Here is a 22038-nt window from a genome sequence, read left to right on the forward strand (position 1 = left end):
AGGATAAGTTTCCAACCTGGGAATTCTGGGGAATACATTGAAATCATAGCATTCTGCTCCTAAATCCAAAATGCGTGTTCTCACATGCAAAAACACATTAATTCCAAAGAGGAGAAATAGTCAAGAAAATAGGAGTAATGTCTCATGCAAGACCAAAAACCAAGAGAGGAAAAAATACTAAATCTTAAGGCTTGAGCACAATCTTCTTTGACTGCATGCCCCACCCCCTGGTTACTCTGTGGAAGGGACTGAGCTCCCAGGACCTCAGGGTGCCTCACCCAGGATGCTTTGCACAGGTCAGCCTATGCAGCAGCTCTCACCAGTTGGCGCCTCAAGCCTGTAGCTCTTCAAGCCTGGTACTGCACACAGTGGCTCTACAGCTCTTGTGCCTTAGAGGAGTCACACCCCCACAGTTCTCTTGGGCATTATCCTAGGAAGAAGGACAATGCGGTGGCTCTTCCCCCATGGCACACTGAAATCTGGGTGGAGGCAACTGTCTGGGAACTCAGGTCACATCTGGGTCTACGTGAGTCCTAGCTGATGTGACTGAGAAGTGCAGATCAGAATATGTGAAGTAGATTCCTAAGGTGGCCTTGGGTAGTGTGCTGGTTTGGGGTTATTGTGCAAGGTGAAACAATATAATACAGGACACGTATTTTACATTATCACTTATAATAGTCACCCAAAGCATGTTATACAAGAGTGCAGATCAAGACTACAGACCAAGGGTGCAGACCAAGACTACAGACCAAGAATCCAGCTGAGGGCCTAGATCCCGCGATAATGTCCTGCATGAGTCCAGCTTAACACCTAGCGCTCATAACAATGCCTCCCAAAAGTCCAACTGGAGGCCCAGGGCCCACAACAAAGTCTCAGGCCTGTTTCATGGATCTGTGCTGTGAAGGCCCACAGGTCAGTGGTGGAATCCAGGAAGTCTGTGCTAGCAGGATAAAGGTTCTGTGCTAGCAGGCTGAGAGATCCACACCGGAGCCAGGAAGTGATGCTCAAAATAAGAACCAGAGCTCCCCTGAAAGTCACCACGGCCATCCTCAGCAACAGTGAGGTCCCGAGCTGCTCTGATGGTCAAGATGGCCAAGTTCCCATCAAGAGAGCCAATTCAGCAAGCTTCTCCATGAGACTGGCAGTGCACCATCTTCCCCTCTGGAGCCAGGAAGCAATGCTCAAGGTGAGAACCAGAGCTCCCGCAAAGTGAACTGAAGCTATTTTCTGTGCCAACGAGGTCCCGAGCTCCTCAGAGGATGAAAACAGCCAAGTTCATCGGAAAGCCAGCATGACAAGCTCCTCCAACAGAACCAACAGCTCCTTACAGCTCCCACCAGCTCCAACAGCCTTTCTCCGCTCCTAGCAGCCTCCTTCTCCTTCTCCAGTTCTGCCTCTCATGCTGCTGGCAACAGTCCCTAGGTGGGCCTCCCACACCCTGCACCATGCTTACTCAGTTCCACTGGGGGTTATAAGCTGACCACCAGTTGTCAAACCACTACAAGTAGAGAATAGAAAGGTCTTCCAGGATCTCTAGGCTTCTCCCCAAAGACTGTTTTCCCCTCAAAGCTATGGTGTTCTGGCCCTTTAATACCAGTGGCAGCCTTGAAGGTCTCTGAAATATATTTGAGGTTATGCTTCCATTGCCTAAAGAAGCAGAACTTACATTCCTTCTATTGCTACTGACACTTATATCCTTATCAAATAATCAGGCAGCCACATCCATGGTTTCCTCTGTTAAGCAGGCTTTTTAATTCTTCATATGACCAGACTGGAGATTTTCCAAATCTCTGCATTTTGCTTCCCTTTTGATTATAAATTCCAACTTTGAATTATTTCACTCTTCTCACATTTTACTGTATGCAGTTAAGAAAAGCCATATGGCCCTTAAATCAATGCTTTGGTTCTTAGAGAGTGCTTCTGCCAGATAGCTAATTCATGGCTTTTAAATTCTGCTTTCTGGAAAGCCCTAGGGCATGGACACAATTCAGCCACGTTTTTGTCATTTTATAACAAAAATGGTTTTTCCTCCAATTTCGAATTCTGTGTTCTTCATTTCTGCCTGGGACCTCATTACATATGGCTAATACTGTCCATATTTCTGCCAACATTCTCTTCACAACGACTTCAGTAATCTATAAGGCATTTTAGATTTTGCCTGTAGTTCTTTTCTGCTTTAGGGATCTCACCATAATCAATTGCAATGGCTATACAAGTTTTTTTTCTAACCTGTCAAATGTTTCCAGCTTCTACCCATTAAGCAATTCCAAGGCTACTTCCATGTTTTCAGGTTTTTGTTATAGCAATATTTTACTTCTGGTACCAATTTCTTAGTTTATTTTGTGCTGCTGTAAAACACTACCAGAAACCTGGTAACTTATAATTAACAAATATTTTTGGCCCATCATTTCTCAGGCTGAGTAAGATCAAAGAGTGAGCATCTTCGACCTGATGAGTATCCTCTTATGATATCTTCACATGGGGAAAGGCTGAATTCACTCACAGGACCCTATTTGCTGTGGCATTCCTCTAATGATAAGCCTGGAGCCCACATGATCTAAACATCCCACTAGGCTCCGCCTTCCAACACTGACTAACATAATGTATACAGAGAAAATGGTAATTTTTATAATATAGTTGGAACTTGTCTAACCATGTGAAATTAAATGAAAATACACATGTACAAAAAATTGATTTCTAGCATTCTCAGCGAAAGCTCACTTCATGAGTGTGTAATCTGCAGAGCCACTCGGGCGTCATGCACAGCAGCTCCATGCTCTCTGCTTGCTGTAGTAATTTCACCTCTGAATTACATTCTGTAAGTTACAGCTGAGGAAAAGTGCAGCACAGACAAAAGCAGAGAAGGCACACCCGATGCTTGTGCATCACTCTCTCTGACCACATTAGCACACAGTGTTCACGTCGCCCTGAGAGAACATAATTATGGTGGGTCAACCATGCACGGAAGTTCAGTGAGATCCAAAGGCAGTGCAGGGTAAGTGTATTATTCCTACTACCCCAAAAGAGATACCATCTGAGAATTTCCTTCTGAATCCGAGTTAGCTTAAATACAGAATTAAGGTAGTGATAGCATAGAAATGCAAATGACCAAGGAACACTGTCATAGTCTTCTTATTCATATTATTTACCTGTATTAACCAAACCCTGATGCTGACAAAGATGATACAGAGGAAAGTGGAAAGAGGACAAGCTGTAGACATTCTTTTCACTGCTTCCTTACTCAGCAAAGTGAAGGCACACTGTGTTGGGTAGAAAGGGTGCATGGCAGGAAGTGAAGTAAAAGTACTTTCCTACCTTTCAGTTTGGGTAGCATGTCCTTTGTTCTGGTAAGAACAAAATATATATGAAGAAATAAATAAGAATTGTGCAATCTTGGAAATGGTGCAAACGCTTTCATTTTTGCGTTTAGAACTACTGTTGTACAATATAAGCAGCAAAAGCTAAGGTAAAATTAAAATGGCTAGTTTTTCCTCACTTAGAGCAACTTTAAATAGCAAATATAACGAAATGAAAGATCTAGAGAGGCAATGCAAGAGAAAAGAACAAGGGTTGCCTTTGCTAGCTATAACAGCACACTTTTGCTTTTCGAACTAAGGGCATTTAATATATTTTTATTTTTCACTAGACTTGAAAGTTTGCATAGTCAAAGCTCTCCAGGAGAAGTGACACTGTTGTTATGTCAGGATCTCTTTCTTGCTCCTGTATCACACACAGTATCTTCTTTACTTTGTTCTGTAAATGTTTGTGAGGCTCTCACTGTTCTGGCTGCAGAGACAACTTGACTTGTGCATCTTATTTTACTCATCTTGATTTTTATTACTACACGTTTGCAGTACCTAATGAGTGCACTCCTCATGAGGCGTTGGTGCATGTACATAGCACATCTTAATTCTTTTCTGTTCTCTCTTCCTCCACTCTCTCCTCATCCTCCAGCTCTTAATGCCCCTCACATTTTAGAAGGAGACATTGCCTTACTCGCTGTTATCTACTTTTTATTTTGCTCTTTGTTTACATTTGGGGTTCTCATATGAGAGATATGAGTGATATTTAAGCTTGTGTGCCTGATTTATTTCACTTAACATTATGGTCTCAAGGTGCATCCATTTCCTACAAATGACACAAGTTTCCTTCTTTATGGCGTAGTAGTTTTCCATGGCACATAAACACGTTTTCTTTATCCATTCATCTCTTGTTGGGCATATAGCCCACCCCCAAGTTTTAGCTGTTATGAATCATGGTTCTATAAACAATTCTGTGCATGTATTACTATTATATCATGTCAAAATAATAACAAAAGCTATTATATCATTTTTAAACAACAAATGCTAGAGGGTACATTGCTGCAAGAAAACATGAACACTTCTGCATTGCTGGTGAGAATGTGAACTAGTAAACTAGCTGTGGATGTAGATTGCTAAACTAATAAACTCCAGTGTGGAGATCAGTGTGGAGATTCCCCAAGAAAATCAACAACAGAAATTCCATTTCACCTCACTAATTCCTTTCTAGGTATTTTCTTGATGCATCTACTTTAATTTTCCTGTATAAAATCCATCTGCTTTTCTTTCCTACACGCAATTTATATAGAAAATGGTTCAATATCCAAACCTATGAATTGGGCAGGAAGACAAAGGCAGAGGTAAATCATAAAGATACAAATAATGCGTTAGATTCAAAATGGAATCCCAGGCAGGATCTGAGAGCCAAAGGAGATACTTCCTCACATGGGAGATGGTACTGTACCATACTTCAAGAGGGGCTGAAGGTTACATGTTGCTCTCTACCTATGTTCTCCAATATGGCAACCGTTAGAGGCATGTAGTTATTTAAATCATTTAAAAGTGAATAATATCTATAAGTCAGGAACTTTACTTACTGGCCACATTTCTAATTCATGTGTCTCCTACAGAACAAGAGAAGACAGTGTATTTGCATCAGTGCAGAAAGTCCTATTAAAATTGTCTTTTCCAGAGCATTACATGATTTCAACGCAGATAGCAGGTAGGATCTGATTTTCTCTTCTTATCACAATTAGTCATTTAACTTCCCCTTTCCTCACTAAATATTTAGAAGAAAACCAGTTCTAAGAAAGTCTCCAAAATTCCTGTTACGTGGTATGCACATTCTGTTTAACCCAACTTCTGAAGTACAGGAAGGTCTGATCTAATCAGGTAGACCTTTTAAAAAAAGGATCTAGAAAGAAAAGAAAAATGTGTGAGAGATTAAAGGCAGTGAAGACATTTCCTGTTCATCTTGCAAAAGTGAATGCAGCGTTGTCGAGAAAGTTCTACAGCAAGCAGGTAGAAACTTAAAGCCCTGATCAGTGATCACCAGGAAAACAGGCAACTGAGCTCTAGAGTCAAAATGAAATGAATTCTGTTGAAACTTTGAGATCGTGACTCAAAAGAGAAGGGAACCTTGACTCATGCCTTGACCTGTCTTATAGGACACAGACCTGCCTGGACACGGAGCCTGTAGAAATGAGATGCCATAAATTAGTATTGTTTTAAGCTGCTGGATGTGTGGCAAAGCTGTTACTGAGTAATAGGAAGCTAACACAAGCCCTTTGCAAACACAGCCACACACATATGTAAGCAAATTCACTGTGCGTTTGTTACCAACCTGTCTGAGTCTGGTTTGATAGTGGATCTGAGCTTGAAAGTCACATGAGAGCAGATTTATTACCTACAGATAGGCAGCAAGAGCCAATAGAAGCCCGGGATTCACTGGGGGTCGTTGCTCGAGGCACAGTAAACTGCCTGTAGGCGGAGGCTCCGTTGCACATGCCCACTGGCGGCACAGCCGAGGAGCCCCAGGAGGCGGCCTGGCTGGGCTATGTCCGTGAGGGGCAGCAGGGTGTGGGCAGTCAAAGAGCTGAGGACATTCTAATGCTAGAGGGCAAAGGAGCAGGTGCGGGGCTGGTCCGGCAGCCCCTCCTTTCCTCACGATGTTTCTTCCTACATTCTTCAGATACTCTTGAGAATCATGAGGGAGAAAGGGAGGAGAAGTCAGGTCTCAGGGAGAGCTATCCCAGAGCACAGGGAGACAGACCTGCCCACAGGAACGGGCGCATGCGCTAGCGCGCACACACACACTCACACTCACATACACACACACACACTTTTTTTCCTTTTAAAGTACAAACATAAAACAAACTTTAAACATAGTATGTTTTCCTATTTTACTGGAACTAAAAGCTGAAAGAAACTATGTTCCAAATTTTTCTGCTGGCTTTGGCAGCAGAACAGAGAGAAGGTGAAGCAATTAGCGAAGACTCCATTTTTACATTTTCTTCCAAAAGAATCCAATTTATTTGATCCTTTAAAAAGCAGGGAAAGGAAAGAATACGCTGTCACTGAAACAAAAAGAGAGCTCCAAAAATATTTGTGTATTTGTTGGCTGCATAAAGTTAACAAATGATTCCACGTCGTGGCTGAAATTTTTCTCTTATTTTAGGTTGCGTCTCTGTCAATCACTAGTCCCTGCTGAAATCTACGGTGGGATATGATAGGCGAGTAAAGAGCGAAGGAAACTCAGTGTAAACTACGGCTATGATGGAACAAGCAGGTCTATCACTTGCGAATAAAAAGCAGAACAGAAAGGAATGCGCCGACTCTTCGATGCACCTCCCTGGGAAGAGCAGAAAAGAAAGTTAAGAACATCGCAGCAGCAGGCAGATCCAGATGGGCCTGCGCGGCGGCTCCCAGCCTCTCAGGAGAGAGGGTAAGGCCAGCACACGCTGGGGACCTCAGTGGAGGGTGAAGCTTCAGCAAAGGAAGAGACTGAGGCAAACTTAACCTGCGTTGTAATTTTGCTGGCTGCCTCCTGATGTGTAAACACCACCTTTCAGTCACACATACATTATCTCTCCCGAGGAAGGAAGCATCTGAGAAGGCCTTTGGCAGAGTTAAGTGGCTCTTGACAGGACCCTGAGGAACCCCTGAGGGGAGCAGACCTTTTTCCAAGAATAGGAGAACGCAATTCACATTGCCGGTGATGGACTTCACAGCTCTTTAGCAAAGGCCAGGTGGAGGCCTGAGATTTAGAATCTGGTAATAAAATAAAGTTGCTAGGGGAACAGGCATCTAATGCATTCTTTTTCTTTTTTTTTTTTTTTTTTTTTGTTTTCCTTTTTTCGCTTCCTACCAATTTTGTAAAGAAAAATGCCTTTGGAGGGGCATAACGCTCAACAATAACAACATTGCTACACAGGGATACTTCCTCAACAATGATGTACCCTCTGTAGGTTAGAGTAGACAGAACAGGAAAGGTACAAAACATCACCTATCCCTCAACTGAAGTCAGCTTGTGCAACTCTGGAGGGTGTAAAATATGAAATATTGTTTTTGAATATAGTTCACTGTGCTTTTGATAAGATGGATGATTAGAAATGATCTGTCTGTCCATTTTCGTCATGTGGATTAGTTCTGTCTGTTCATGTACTCCTTGGTGTCAGAAATCAATTTTCTTTTGAATCCATCTCAAAACTAATAGCAGCACAGCACCCTGGGCAGTACCTTTGTGACCAGTGAAGAGCTGTAGACTATTTAACTGCCCCATTCAAGGATCAAGATCCATGGCTATCACAGCCCCGTGTAATGCAACAGCACCTTTAGGTGCACCTACGTATACAACAGGACATTCATTCTCTTCTTTTCTTTCGTCGGTACATGTTTGTAGCACATGTGGTTTGCAGTCATCTTGGGGCATATGTGCACACACATAGCACAGCTTCATTCTTCTCTAATCCCCTTCCTGTCTCCTTCCATCTCTCCCCCTCATCCTCTGAATCCTCCTTCCCCACTTTTTCTTGTTGACATCAACTTCATCCATGTTTATGAAACATAATGTTTATATTCAGTTATGTTATCAAGTTCCTGTGTATAGCATGTCTTAATGCTACTTATTTCCCCTTCTCCTACCCATCTTCTCTTCCCCATGATCTCTTGGATCCCCTTCCCATTTGCCAGAGATCTGTCCCTTTGTCTCCTTCTGTCCGTCCTTTATTGTGCTCTTTGTTTGTACTTTGTCTTACTCAAATTAGAGATGCTATGGAGTATGTAAATGTGTCTAATTTTTTAAAGCAACACCATATTTTCCAGGTGGATCAATTTTTCTACAAGTGTCTCAAGATTCTTTTCTGTAGCAAAGTAGTATTCATGAGGCATAGCCAATACATTTTCTTTATCCAGCCATCTGTTGATAGAGCTATAGGCTACTTCTAGGGTTTAGCTACTATGAAATGTGCTGGTATAAACTTGGTATGCACGTTTCACTGTAGTATGATTTCTTGAGCTCTTCACGGATGATATCTGGAAGGGGAATACCTGGGTCATATGAAATACCTAATTTTGTTTCTCTGGCAAATTTCTGTACTGATGTCCAGAACTGGTGCCCTGGTTTACATTCCCACCCCTAGTGAAGGAGCGTTCCTTTATCACTAGGCCGGCATTAATTATTTCTTCATTTCTTGATGATTACCATCTTCTCTGGTGTAAGATGGACTCTTACCATTGTTGTAATTCGCATTTTTCTAATGGCCAGTGATGCTAAACCTCTTTTTCATTTATGTGCTGACCACTTGTGCTTCTGTCTCTAGAAGCATCTACTCGTATCATTTGCCAGTTTCTTCGTTGGGTCTTCTATTTTAGATGTTCTAATTCTTTTGAGTTCTTTATATATTGTAGGTATCAGTTCTCTGTCTGAGGAGTAGCTGAGAAAATAGTATTCATATTCTGCAGGTTGTATCTTCACTTTACTAATTGATTCCTTTGCTGTGCAGAGGGAGATGTGACAAGTGTTTTATGGTTCTCCCTATTTCTGGAGGAAGAAAACAAAGAAGGAAAAGCAGTATTTACTCTTCCCAAACTTCAAATCCATCCTCCCATCACATGATGATGTTCAATCATGCTGGTTTTGACATAGCAGAAGAGCATTTTCCAAGAAATGCAAATGCTAGCCTGAAATATTTTCATTTTAAATTAGGGATTTCTTGTTGAATCTTGCATAGTCATAGATCTTTGGAGACTGTATCCCATGCTTTAGTTAAACGAAGCTGTAGCACATACTTAAGACATGAATCACTATACATCACCTAAAAGTTTCTATGTGACAAATTATCTTTCTCAAACTAAACATAAGCTTACTAGGTAGAAAGTATGTTGGGAAAATTTAACCAACCAAGGAGAAGGAATTCTGGGTAGCAGTATCATTCATACTCTGCAAGAAACTGTAGAATAATGTTTCAAGAGGACTATTCTGCCTTCCCCAGAATACACATTTCCTGAGTGCATTTAAATAGGATAAGACTACATATTTCTGGCAGAGTTCAACCTATTTTGAGAATTAGACATATAGAGATCTAGTTAGTTCAACCACCTGATATAATTAAACATGCTTCTTTCTCTTAGCTAGCCATAAATAAGTGAGTAAGATCATTTGAATATCTGATAGGATGAATTCACAGTTCTCTGAAGCTATCAGCTGAGAAAGAAGAATCAGAGCTTGATATTTTGGGGTATTCACCCTTTACTGCTTTTGGGAGAAGGCACAGCATGCTCTGTTATTCAGCCTCATATTTTACTGTATCCATTTGTTTTTGCTATGTATATAAATCAAAAATTGTGACTTAAGCAATAGTCCCTGATATGCCTCAGTTCGGTTACTTGGGAGCAAGTTCTGCTAGACGGTTCGCCTTGTCTCAGGAGGGTTTGCTCAAACATTTGTGCATAGATGCCAGGTTGGTTCATGGCTGATTTCGTGAGGATGTCTTGAGCTGTGACGTTCATCTTTGTTCCCCACGGTGCTTTGTTTTTCCTGCTTTTCAACTCATACTGTCCCCACAGCCCTGGACAGGTTTTGCAGAGAGTTAAGAAAAGCATTAAGGTCTCCTGAGCCTGTGCTCAGACCTGACACATCCCCTACGCTGCATTCTGTTAGGTAAGTAAGTCAGAATGACACTTCTGTCCAAGGGATGGTGAAGTAAGTCCAATCTCTTTAGAAGAAGAGCTAAAATCTCATTTGTTAATATCATGGATCCAAGAAGGGAAATAATGCCATTTTGCAAGCAATCTACTATGCATCCTGGATTCTAGATTATTTACTTATACTGCTCTGAGAGACTCATACACTCTTACTTCCATGCCCAGGACCCTCCCTGCCCTGCGTCTTCACTACTGTCTTCTGCTCACTTTCACTTATTTATTGAGATTAATCCAACATTAATTCTATTAGAAAAACTTCCTGAATTCTGGATTAGGTAGGTTATCTTCATCTGTGAATTTTACAAATCTCAATCTAAGTATCATTACAAAAATTCATTATAATTTGCCTAGGACTCATACTCCTCCCACACATGTAGACCATGGAGGGAGTTTCATGTGTTTATTTCTGTAACATAGGGAAGGTCAATGTTGTGGCCAACAGGGTGGTGGTAGAAATTCATCCATAATTGTAAGCAGTAGTGAAAGAGAATACATTTTCTAGATAGGAAGTTAGAATTCTTTCTCTCTTGGCCAAGCCTAAAAAATATGAGAGTTCATAAAATTAGTCCAAATAGTCATTGCTTAAAAAAATTCAGAGCAACTGAACTGTTCTATCCAATAACTTCTTCTCCAAAAGATAAAATTGGATCCTTCATGTTATCAACTAATTCAGACACCATAACTTATACAGTATGTTAAAAAGTAATGGGCCCAGCAATCAGTCCCGAAGGACTCCATTTGTCACCTCTCTGTGAGGATTTGCTACAATTTACCGCTATCCTATATATTTTAGACCACAATCACTTTCTAGCGAGGTTGACACTTAAACTAAAGCCTAGCATTTTGCTCATTAACTTTTCCTATGATCGACTGTCAAAAGTCCCATCTGAACTCCTGTTAAATTACATCTACTTCTGTACCCTAATATAATTATTTCATTGCTGCAGTCGAGAGCTATAAATTGTCTGATAAGACCCAATTTCCTTTTTAGTGGTCTAAGATACGATCTGCTACTTTGTTCCTCAAATGAGAGAAACTGTCTTTCTTTTTTCAAAAGATTTTAACAGTTTGGTTGTTTTAGTTCAGATACTTACCTTTTTTTTTTCATACATAACATAGATATGTAATATATTTAATAGCTTTAATTGAAAACCAAATAAAGTTTCATAAATCTATCTCTCTTCTACATCTCCAAACAGTAAAACATATCATATCATTTGATATGAAATACATTATATTGTTTAATAAATTTAGCAAAAAGAGAAGTGATGAACAGAGATTTCCAACCTCCTGTCTAGAAAATAAAATGATAAGAAATATACCATATCATTTGCTGTATGAGATTTCCATACCAGTGTTTCCTGGGACTTGAAAAGCCTTCTCATTTTAAATTTCTCATAAAAGTGCCCTCAGTTTGAATGAGTGAAAGAAGATCCGACATCTCATGGAAATATTTGTTCATCAGTTCTCTTTTTGCTAAATGAAACGTTCCCAACTTGAAAGCATTTGAGTCAAAATTTTATGCGGAGCTGATTTTAAAGTTTGCTAATGAACTTTTGAAGTACTGTCATATTCACTGATTTATTCATTTGGCTTTTTGATTGCTCGACATACTAACCATGTGAGTTTGGTAACTACAGAAGTTAATGACAAAATCATGTAAGTGTATTACCCACTTACGGTACAGGAGAGGCACATGGGCAGTACATGGTGTATCACAAGCACTCCATGCAGATTGTCTATAATTAATGTTAATTCTTGCTTTATATGAAGCTTAGCATTTCTCACAAGATTTTCAACATCTTCTACCATTTTAATTTTTGACTGACACAAAATTTTATGTATTTGCAGGTACTATGCAATTCAAATGAGGTGAAGTATACTTCTGCAAACATTTTTCACATCTTTGTGTTGAAAACATTTGGAATATTTTCTTATTGCTGTTTAAATTGAGCAATACATTATTGTTATCTATAGTCACTCTCCTGTACAAAAGAACACCAGAACTTCTTGATCTGTAACCATAGCTTAAAACCCAGTTATGGACTCTTTTTTTTTTCATTAGTCCCTCCCATGGCCTCTGGTGACCACCATTTTACTCTCACTTTTTGTGATGTCAACTGTTTTAGATTCCACATAAGAGTGTGGTCAGAGGGACATGTCTTTCTGTGCCTGGCTCATCTTAACACAATGACCTCCAATTTGAGCCATGATGGTGGATATGACAGAAGTTCATTATTCATATTTATTTTGGGGTGAGTAATGTTCCTGATATATAAACACTACTTTTTTATTAATTCATTAATTGATAGACAGGTTGTTTCTATTTCTTAAATTTTCACTTATTCAATGTGAAATGACCAAATTATTTTTCTAAAATATTATCCTTTTTGCAATAATTCTTTATGATCCTGAAGTCCAGATATTTTTTTCTTTTGAACAAATATTCCTCATTAGTAATCCATCAGGATATACACTCCAATGTCCTAACACTCATTTCTTAAAATTAACGTGGGTTTCAAGTTAACTAAACTGGACATTATAGACTAGCCATTCAATGTCCTCTGCTCACAGAGAATTGGCACCCTCTATATTCAAGAAAAGTAGAGGGAAGTCGGCTGTTTCTCAGCCCTGCATTAGACCTGCTCTGCACCCTGGCAACTGCATTGGGATAGGATTTTATAGAGGAACAAGATAGATAGCATACGTATAACTATGCAAGGGGATTAATTAGGTAGACTTACAGCATCAGAGGGTCCACAATCGTTGTCTGCACTCTAGAAAGCCAGGAGCCCTAGTAGCTGCTCAGGCCAAAGAACTGGAAGACATGGAACACAAAAGACCAAGGACACAGCTCACTTTAAGATGAAGGCCTGGGAACTTCCTGGAGAGTTGCTAGTGCGAGTCTACACTGACAGCTGAAGAAACGATCACATGTCTACAGGTGCACACATTCACACAGAGTGGAATAGTTCAAAATTCTCCCCAACTTCCTTCTTTTCCTTCAGATCTATCCAGAATACAAGCCTACTTGTTAATGATACTGACGATTGCTGTGCGTCTTCTCTCCATGGTTCGCTGGTTGACATATCGCGATGAATGGTAACAACGGTTGTTTCTACTTCCTGAACACGGCTTAGAGCCAAAGTTGCCGTGAAGCAGGGACTTCACCACACATTGAAATGATGACTAAAAAGCAAAAGCTCTAGAACTAGATTGGGTTCAAAGGCTGATGTCATTATTTCTAGCTGTGTGGCTTTGGGCAGGTGATAGCAACATTTGAGAATTTCCTTCTCCCCATTGGTAGAATGGACTGCTCGACATCTTTGAAAGGACAATGGTAACCTTATAGTAGAGAAAACATAAAGATTGTGTTAGGGGGAAAGGAAATGGAGTATTAGGAAGTGGATGGGGGAAGTTCAGGTTATTATTTTAATAAATTGATTAAAGAAAAGTTTAAAAATGAATGAGAGAAAGGGAAACATATAGCCAGATAGATCAGTGTTTGTTTTCTCTGTATGTGTGGCTATGATGGTTTTCTTGTTGGTCAGATAAAAAAGACTATGAGTTTATGATATATATATATCAATAGAAAGGAGACAGTAGATGAGCCAAGGCAAAAGACAATACTTGGAGAGTGGAATGAATAGGGTAGAGAGTGATACCATAGGGATTAATTTAGGAGGAGGAGACATTCCTCTAATGAATGTGTAGCAATTTGCTATGGCTGCTACAGAATGTACCAGGTAGTATGGACAATAGAAATTTATTCTTCCTCAATTCTGGAGGCTAAAAGTCTGAGATCAAGATGCTGGCAGAGTGGGGTTCTTCTGGGGTATCTTCTTGGCCTGTAAATAGCCACCTTTTCTTTTTTTTTTTGTTTTTTTTTTTTTGTTTTTTCTCCGGTACCGGGAACCGAACTCACAACCTTGCGCTTGCCAGGCAGGCGCTTTGCCGCTGAGCTAAATCCCAGCCCCCACCTTTTCTTTTGTCTCCAAATTTTTCTTCCTTGTACAAGTCTGTGCCCCATCACCTAGGCTTATGAAGACACCTGTTACACTGTGCTGAGGCCCCGACGTACGACTTCATTTTACACTAGTCACCTCTGTAAAGACCTTGCCTTATCTCCAGGCAGCATGGCAGTCTGAACTACTGGAGGTGAGGACTTCAACATATGGATTTGGGGGGATGCACTTCGTTCTTCACACTGAGTGGAGGGTGAAAGGTGAGTGGTGATATAGAAAAGTTTATACTGGAGAATTTGGAAGGTGGGAAGTTTCTGCTTAAAACTATCCCTTCTTTTCTAGTTTTTTTTTTTTTTTTTTTTGGTATTAAAACCACCAATTGGAAAGTTGGTGACTGTGGAAATGGGACAGTGTGAAAGGCTTGAAATTGCTCAGGTTTTTACATCACTTTCCCTTCATTCTTCAGTCTAGCATGGCCTGTTCCATCAAATAATTACAATTTCTGCATAAATGTCATTTCATTTCATGATCCAGCAAATTGTTTCCATGACCTGTTATGGACTGGGTCTCACAGTTTGTAAAGTGCTGTGCTATTTTATGTGTAAGTATGTAGTAGCTTTAACCTTTCTGCTATAAAATATTTCATAAACATGAATATTCATAAGGAAACTTGAACGATTATAAGCAGCTATGATTACACACAAGTGTGGATTCCTGGTTTTCTCATGATATGTGCCTATAAGTAAAGGGACCCCAAATAGTTAAGCATTTTATAAACACTGTCATGATTTTTATAAAAAAATACTGTCCATTTACTAAATAAATTAATCTTTTTGTTTGTGAAATGGAGTCTTTCATAAGTTAACAATTGTGAATCATATCCCTTGAAACGGATTCCTGGCTGGCTGAGATCAAGATTTTGTACTCTGGCATTGGTACAGCTCAGTGGAGATGGATGTGCTTCATGTAGTGAGCTTTTAGTTTAATCTGCAGTACACACACACCACCACCACCACCACAAACAACAGCAACAACAATATAGTTATACCTAAAAGTGTAACAACCAGATCCTAAATTTAAAATCCCCACATCTTTTTGAAAACGGAGTGTTTCAAGGTACCACGAGCCAGGACAGAAAAAGAGCGTTGACCATGTTTCTGCTAACTTGAAAATAAAATTACAAGCTCTTAAATTTATCACTGCATGTGTTTATTCTAATCTCTCCTCAGTTTCCCAGTTATACAAATGAAAGAAAACAAATTCAGTAAAAGTGGACTATCATGAGCAAAGCATATGAGTTGGACTTTGCTGTTTACAGTAAGAAAGATCACTATGTATAGTCAGCGTGTGAATAGATCAGTGATTTGCCTAAAGTTGTAAAAAGTTGATATGCTTTATGTGTGTTTGGCTTCATCAGTTATTTAACCCCGGACAGATAAGTGTAAAATTAGCAAGAAATCTCCTGTACACTATCATTCCAAGTTGCATGGAAAGACATAGCATTTAAAATTCAACAAAATGCATTTTGCTTTCTGTTTCTTAGCTGGTTTTATTTTTATTTGAGCCTGATAAAATGTAGTATCCTTCTTATTTTTTGACTTTAATTTTTGTTTTGAATAATTATTTTATTTTTATTACTATAAGTGTGCAGTACAGGATAATGATGTTCATCTTGGGAAGTGGGTACATATGTACAACACATTTTAATTCTTTTCCCTTCCCCCTGCCCGGTTCTCCCTTCCTCTCCCTCCACATCACTTACTCAAGCTATTGCAGGGAAGAGAACTGTACCTTACTGACCACTTACATGGCAGACCCCTTCTCTCTGATCACTCATTTTATTCTAATAGCAGTTTTAGAAGTTGACCTTAACATGGCTATTTTATAGATAAGGAAACTACAATACACAAAAGTTCATTTCCTTACCTGTGATCACATCACTATGTGGTGGTGATATAACATTCAAACCTAGTTCTGTTGAACTGCAAAATCCTCGTTCTCCTCATTAAAGAAGTGAATATATTGATTTAAGACCATGTAAAATGCAATACATGACCTAAGGAACTGTTTCTTTAACAGAAATTCCAATGATAATATCAAGAATTAGACTAAAATAAATGTTGTTAATTCAAATTAAATGCACCTATTTTGACTCCTGCTTGTAAAATCCCAGCTATCCTTTAGTATAACCCCCTTATCTTCAAAATTCAGGATTCCAGTCAATGCCTATTATATGATTTTGTGCTTTAAAACAACAAATTTTATTTCATTTACAGATCTTTAGAGTCTGGTCAGTTCTTATGTTACCATCAGATTATTACTGTCTTTATAAGAATTCTAAAAATTTGGCATTTAGCAGTGCAGAAGGTTTAACAGTGGTACCCTTACTCTGTCACCTGCAAATGCGACTTTATTAAGGAATACTTTTTTTTCAGATATAATTAAGTTAGGATCTCCCAAGGAGATGGTTCCAGATTTATAGTGGGCCCTAAACCTAGTTACCAGTCCTTATGAAAGAAAGAAAATGAAAGTGGTCACAGAGATGACAGGAAGATGAATGCAAATATTGAAATGACTCATCTATAAGCCAAGAAATGCACAGAATTTCCAGCAGAAACCAAAAGCAATGAGAAAGGCACAGAATTAATTTTCCCAGCACCTCCAGAAGAAATCTACCCAGTTGACAACTTGATTTCAGGCTTCTGGCCTCCTGGCTTATGAGAAAATAAATTTCTGTAGTTCTAAGACACCAATTTGGGGACAACTTGTTATGACCAGACTAGAAAATGAATATAAGTAGATTGAAAATTCTTTTTAAAACAGAAAAAAGACTTACATTTGTCTTAGGTATCTTCCCTATGTCATTCAAAAGTGGACCTAAAATGTCTTCTTTCACTAAAAATTGTTAATTCAAATTAGTAAAAGCTGCAGAAGTGACTTGCTGGTTGAAGAATGTCGGTAAATCTCAGACAAGCATAAGAAATGTGATTTCAGGGTCCTGTGGGTCTGATAATGGAAAGTTCAAAGCGAAAATTAAGCAAAATGTAAGACTCAGTTATGAATAGATTTTAAATAAACTTCTACATCACATAGTAAACTCTACAAATTTTTTCTAATATTATTAAATTACAAGGACAATTCCTATGTGTGCCTTTATTTACATATATTATCTCATTTAATCCTTACAGAGACTTTATAAAATAGCATCCTTTTTATCCCTGAAGTTTCCATGAAGAAACTGAAAAAGTCAAGTTAAAAATTTATGTAAGCTACACAGATAGGAAGTGATGAATCCAAATTTCAAGGCTATAGGCAGTCTATTCTTAACCTTAATTATTTTATTCATTTTACATCATTTTTCAGAAAATAGAAAGAGTAAGTATCAATTATTCAAGAAAACTTTCCAAAAAGAATAATTCAAAGTTGGCACTGAATAAATATAATAATGTTAAAAATAAAAAGGATTATATGCATTTTGCAGTTATTTGAACTGCAGCAGGGACCCAATATATCTTGTGATCAGACTTAGATATGGTCATATACATAAAACATTTCATAAATATTTTATTTGGCAAAAATATGCTGTGTTGAATTTACTTCCTAATATACAAGAGACTAGGCATCTATGTCTATATTGCATAAAAATAGTTATTGAAGGCTTTACACCAAGTCCCTCCAGTGTTAATGACTGGCATTTATCCTACCTTCAATGAATCATTGATGTGTTAATCCTTAAAAGATGAAGATAATTGCTCTGTCACACTCTCATCTGAAACCATCTAAAAGTGAAGAAGTTGCTGGTGGTCACTGAGGTTAAAGACAAAATTCCCTACATGATGTAAGTAGTGTTTTATAATGCATGATGGGAGAAGCGGAGAACAGTAATGGCAAAGAGAGTTACAAGACATGAAATTGTTAGATGATTGTGTTAAATTGTAAAAATGTAAGAATCATCTAGCTGGATCTCCAGCCACTTTATTTCTGCTTTGGACGCTACTTGCCATTAATCGGGGAAATTCTTGAACCAAAGGAACAGTAATAAACTACTGGTAATTAGAACGTCCTTACAAAATGCTATACGTAAAACTTAGCAAAATTGTTTCTAGTTTCTTCCTTTGTGGTCTTTCACACCTCCATAAAGGTAAATTTTCTAGAATTCATGTCTAATAAAGACACTGACCTGTTTAAACCATTCAGTTTGTCCTGTTTTTGCATGAGATCAGATTCAGCCTCTTAAGAGGAATTTAAATCTCTTAAACAGTTAGGACTGGTTTAGTCCACAAGTTCTGAAATCAAAGACAGTACATTCAAAATTCATACAAGTCTACACCTGTAAATCAGAGAACACTGTGGAGGTAAATCCAAGTCTTAGTATCTTTATCTGGATAATGAGGGATCTTAAAATCCTTACTGCATAGGGTTGTGATTATCACCAATAGAGAAGGGTGTGCCGACTGCTGAGCCTGAGTCCTTGCATAATCAGTACTCAATAAATGAGTGGCGGCTGCTATTAATTGTTGTTATTACTCTTATACCTCATTCACTCTCTGGCTCCATCAAATCTTTATAAGTAAATTTTACTACTCCTGTTCTACAGCTAAACTATATGCAACATATTTTAAAATAATAAGCCTTATAGAATATGTTATATGATAGGAAGAGAGTTAAATCAGAGGTCAAGAAATGTAAGTTATCTACATAAGTTCCAAATATTTAGAAATTAAATCACACAGTTCTAAATAACCCCAAAATGAAGAAGAAATAATTTAAAAAGCATTTCAATGGAATTAAATTAAAACACATCAAAACTTATAGAATGCATGCAAAATAGCATAGGAATGCAAGAATATGTTCTCACATGCTAGTATTTTAAAAGAAATATGTTCAAAAATCACTAGGATAGGCCTTATCTCTAATTCAGCCTACAGTTATACAATTTCTAGTTTCTTCATCAGAATTTTAAAGCAATGGTAAAAGCTGCAAACACAGGGAATGTCCTAGTATTATTGTTCCTAATATTGGCAAATTTCTGTGACATTCACTAAGAAATTTACGTTTTTTAAAAATATCTATTCATACCTGAGTCTTATATGTTGCTGGAGCGTGTTGAAAAGCTCTGTTTTTGGATTCATGAGGTCTTACAGTCACACCATAAGATTTATTATGCTCGTCTGAGATTTACTGAAGGTCTTCACGCAGAAAGTTACTGTGAATCTTTTACCAGTTCAAATCAAGTGACATTCTCACATCCTTACTCAACGGTAGTTCTGGTTTCCATCATGATAAACAAACTTTTAAATTAACATTGTCTTTTTATTTTCCCTCTCTCCTTCATATATACAAGACAAAACTAATGTACTAGGCACATATGCTAGACACAACACAACTCAGATCCAAAATAAATTCTCTTCTATCCCTGGCCCCCCAACATACGAACACAGTGGAGTATTGTTTGAACTCACTTTAAATTCCTCCATCTTCAAAAGGGCGTGTGGCACTACCTAGCAATTTCTATACCTTTTATCACTATCATGTTGCTACCTAGAACTCAAGATATTTTAATATAAAACCTCCAAATTTTTTTGTATGCATTCTATGTCTTCAGTTTCTATTCATTGAGAAAAAAACAATCTATTACTTCTATCTTACTTTTCATCACGAAATATATGAATCATTTTCTATATTCATATAATTCCTTTCTTTCTTTTCAGTTAAGAAACACCCTGCTTCATACAAGTACTAACTCCCCACCTGGACACTAGATCCCATGTTCTCTGTCGCCTGTGAGCGTTATCCCTTTTGCATCATCACTGAACTCTTCCTTAAATTCTTGTCCTCCTGTAGCTATCACGTCACATATTTATCTCTGTCTAGGATCCTTTTCTAAAACATTTGCTATACTTAGTAGTAAACTCATCTGTCTTTGTCACTTTCCTGTCGCTAGGAAACAATACCCAGTACCTGCACTGGAAGGAGAGTTTTATTCAGACTCAGTTTCAGAAGTTTGAGTCCGACGTTGGACAACTCCAAGGCAGAAATGGCCCAGCAGAAAGGCCTAATGAGGAAAGCTACGTACACTGTGCTGTCCAGAGAGCAGAGAGACCAGGGAGAAGCTGAGGAAGGACATGTATCCTTCCGGATCATCCTCCCAGTGACATGCTTCTTCTGAACAGGCGCATCTACTAACAGCACCTTTAGCTATGGATTCATCAGTGGATTAACCCAATGATGAGTCCAGTTCTCCCATGACGTAATCACTCTCCCAAAACCAGGCCTTTGAGCACGGGAGGTCTTGGGGTGAGGGGTAGTCCAGTTCTAAAGCATCACATCACCCGCTGTCTGCTGCTTACTCTTCACGTTACTCCAGTTTGGTTTGCTCTCTCCATTCTCCACTGGACTTACCTTAAGCATCCCAATTTCTCTATTGCCACGTCTAAGTGCAAACACCTCTATTGCCATTTTAACTTCTGTTACAGGTGATGCAGTTAATGCAGTGCCCCCTGCTTAGATTTTTCAGCCTTCTGATCCTTCTAACTTTCCCTCTGAATCTTTTGCCTTTACTGGGCAATCTTCCTCTCCCTACACAGCATACTGCAATCTTCCATGGGACTCTCTTGAACTCTGTTCTCTTCTTTAGCCATTTAAACATGCTATAGCTATTTCAGTTTAATGAATCACCAGAACTCTTTCCAGGGTTCATGAATTGATAAATAGTAAAAACAATGAATAATAGAATCCAACTCAAGAATGTGTTATGTGTTGTTTGATCAAGTGTGTCCAAGTTTGGGTAGTGATGTACGAATGATTTAAGCAGAGCTATTTATGCCAAATCTGAAATTTATAATTCTTTTCCCCCCTCAACACCAAACTCATAATTTTCATCTTTCTACTTAATTTCTGTACTGTGATATATAATAGGCATTGTTGGTTCTTTCTTATCTACAGAATTCATTGAAGATATTAACTACTGAGTGAGCTCATTACAATCACTTCTACACTATCACACTAGTTAAAACACTAATAACTACTTATCCTAGTTTCAAATGAGTTTAGTTGTTTGTTTTTTGTTTTTGTTTATTTGCTTGCTTTTCTTGCTCCCTTAATCAAACACAGGTCTTCTTGGGAGCAAGGCAGTGGTGTTTTGCTGTTTTATAATCTTACACTTGTGTTTTTACTAATGTACCCATTTATTTATTCTACTTAAATTTATTGAATTCTTGGTACAAGTTAGGCCTCATGCTAGAGCCACCATGTGCTGGGCATTCCCACTTTCATCACCCTCATACCAGGGTCCTTTTCTGTAGTGCTCACTAAGCTGTTCACACCACTTCAATGACTCATGGGGTTTGTGCTACAAACCGCACATACCTCAAAAATAAACTTTCTTATTTGCATCACGTCCCAGAAGGTACTGAGTCTTTCTGTCAGCCATTTTTATCATTGCATCTTGGGCATCTTTGAGAGTATCAAATGCATAAAAGAAACTTGAACACACTTGATCAACTAACACTTAATACATTCTTGAGTTGAATTGTATTATTCATTATTTTTACTATTTATCAATTCATCAAACCGGGAAAGAGTTCAGTGATTCATTAAACTGAAATAGCATTGTGGTACTTTTTTATAATGGAATATTACTCAGCTGTAAAGAAAGATAAGCTCGAGGCTTTTACAGGTAAATGGTCACAACTAGAGACCATACTCATAAGTGAAATAAACCAGACCTCCATGTGTAAGCAATATATTGTCTCACTAGTGTAAGAACCTGAAAGATTGAATAATAATTAGGAGGTATGACAGACATTGTGAAATGAAAGGAAAATGCTCAAAAGTAATGAACAACTAGGGTGAGCGAAAAGAGAAAACAAAGAAGGGGAAATTATGTGTGTATGTATATACAGGATAGCAAACGTAGTTGTACTACTGATTTCTATTGCTTTACTGAAAGGAACAGTTACTGATTAATTATTTGATCAATTTTGCATGTCTCTATTTGTTTTCCTGAGAAGCCACTTTGAAGATATCAATAAGTAATACAACAACCATTGTTAATTTCCTACCACTTT

The sequence above is a fragment of the Chinchilla lanigera genome, unplaced genomic scaffold (genome assembly GCF_000276665.1).
Source record: "Chinchilla lanigera isolate Chin_1 unplaced genomic scaffold, ChiLan1.0 scaffold00026, whole genome shotgun sequence".
NCBI classification, from domain to species: domain Eukaryota; kingdom Metazoa; phylum Chordata; class Mammalia; order Rodentia; family Chinchillidae; genus Chinchilla; species Chinchilla lanigera.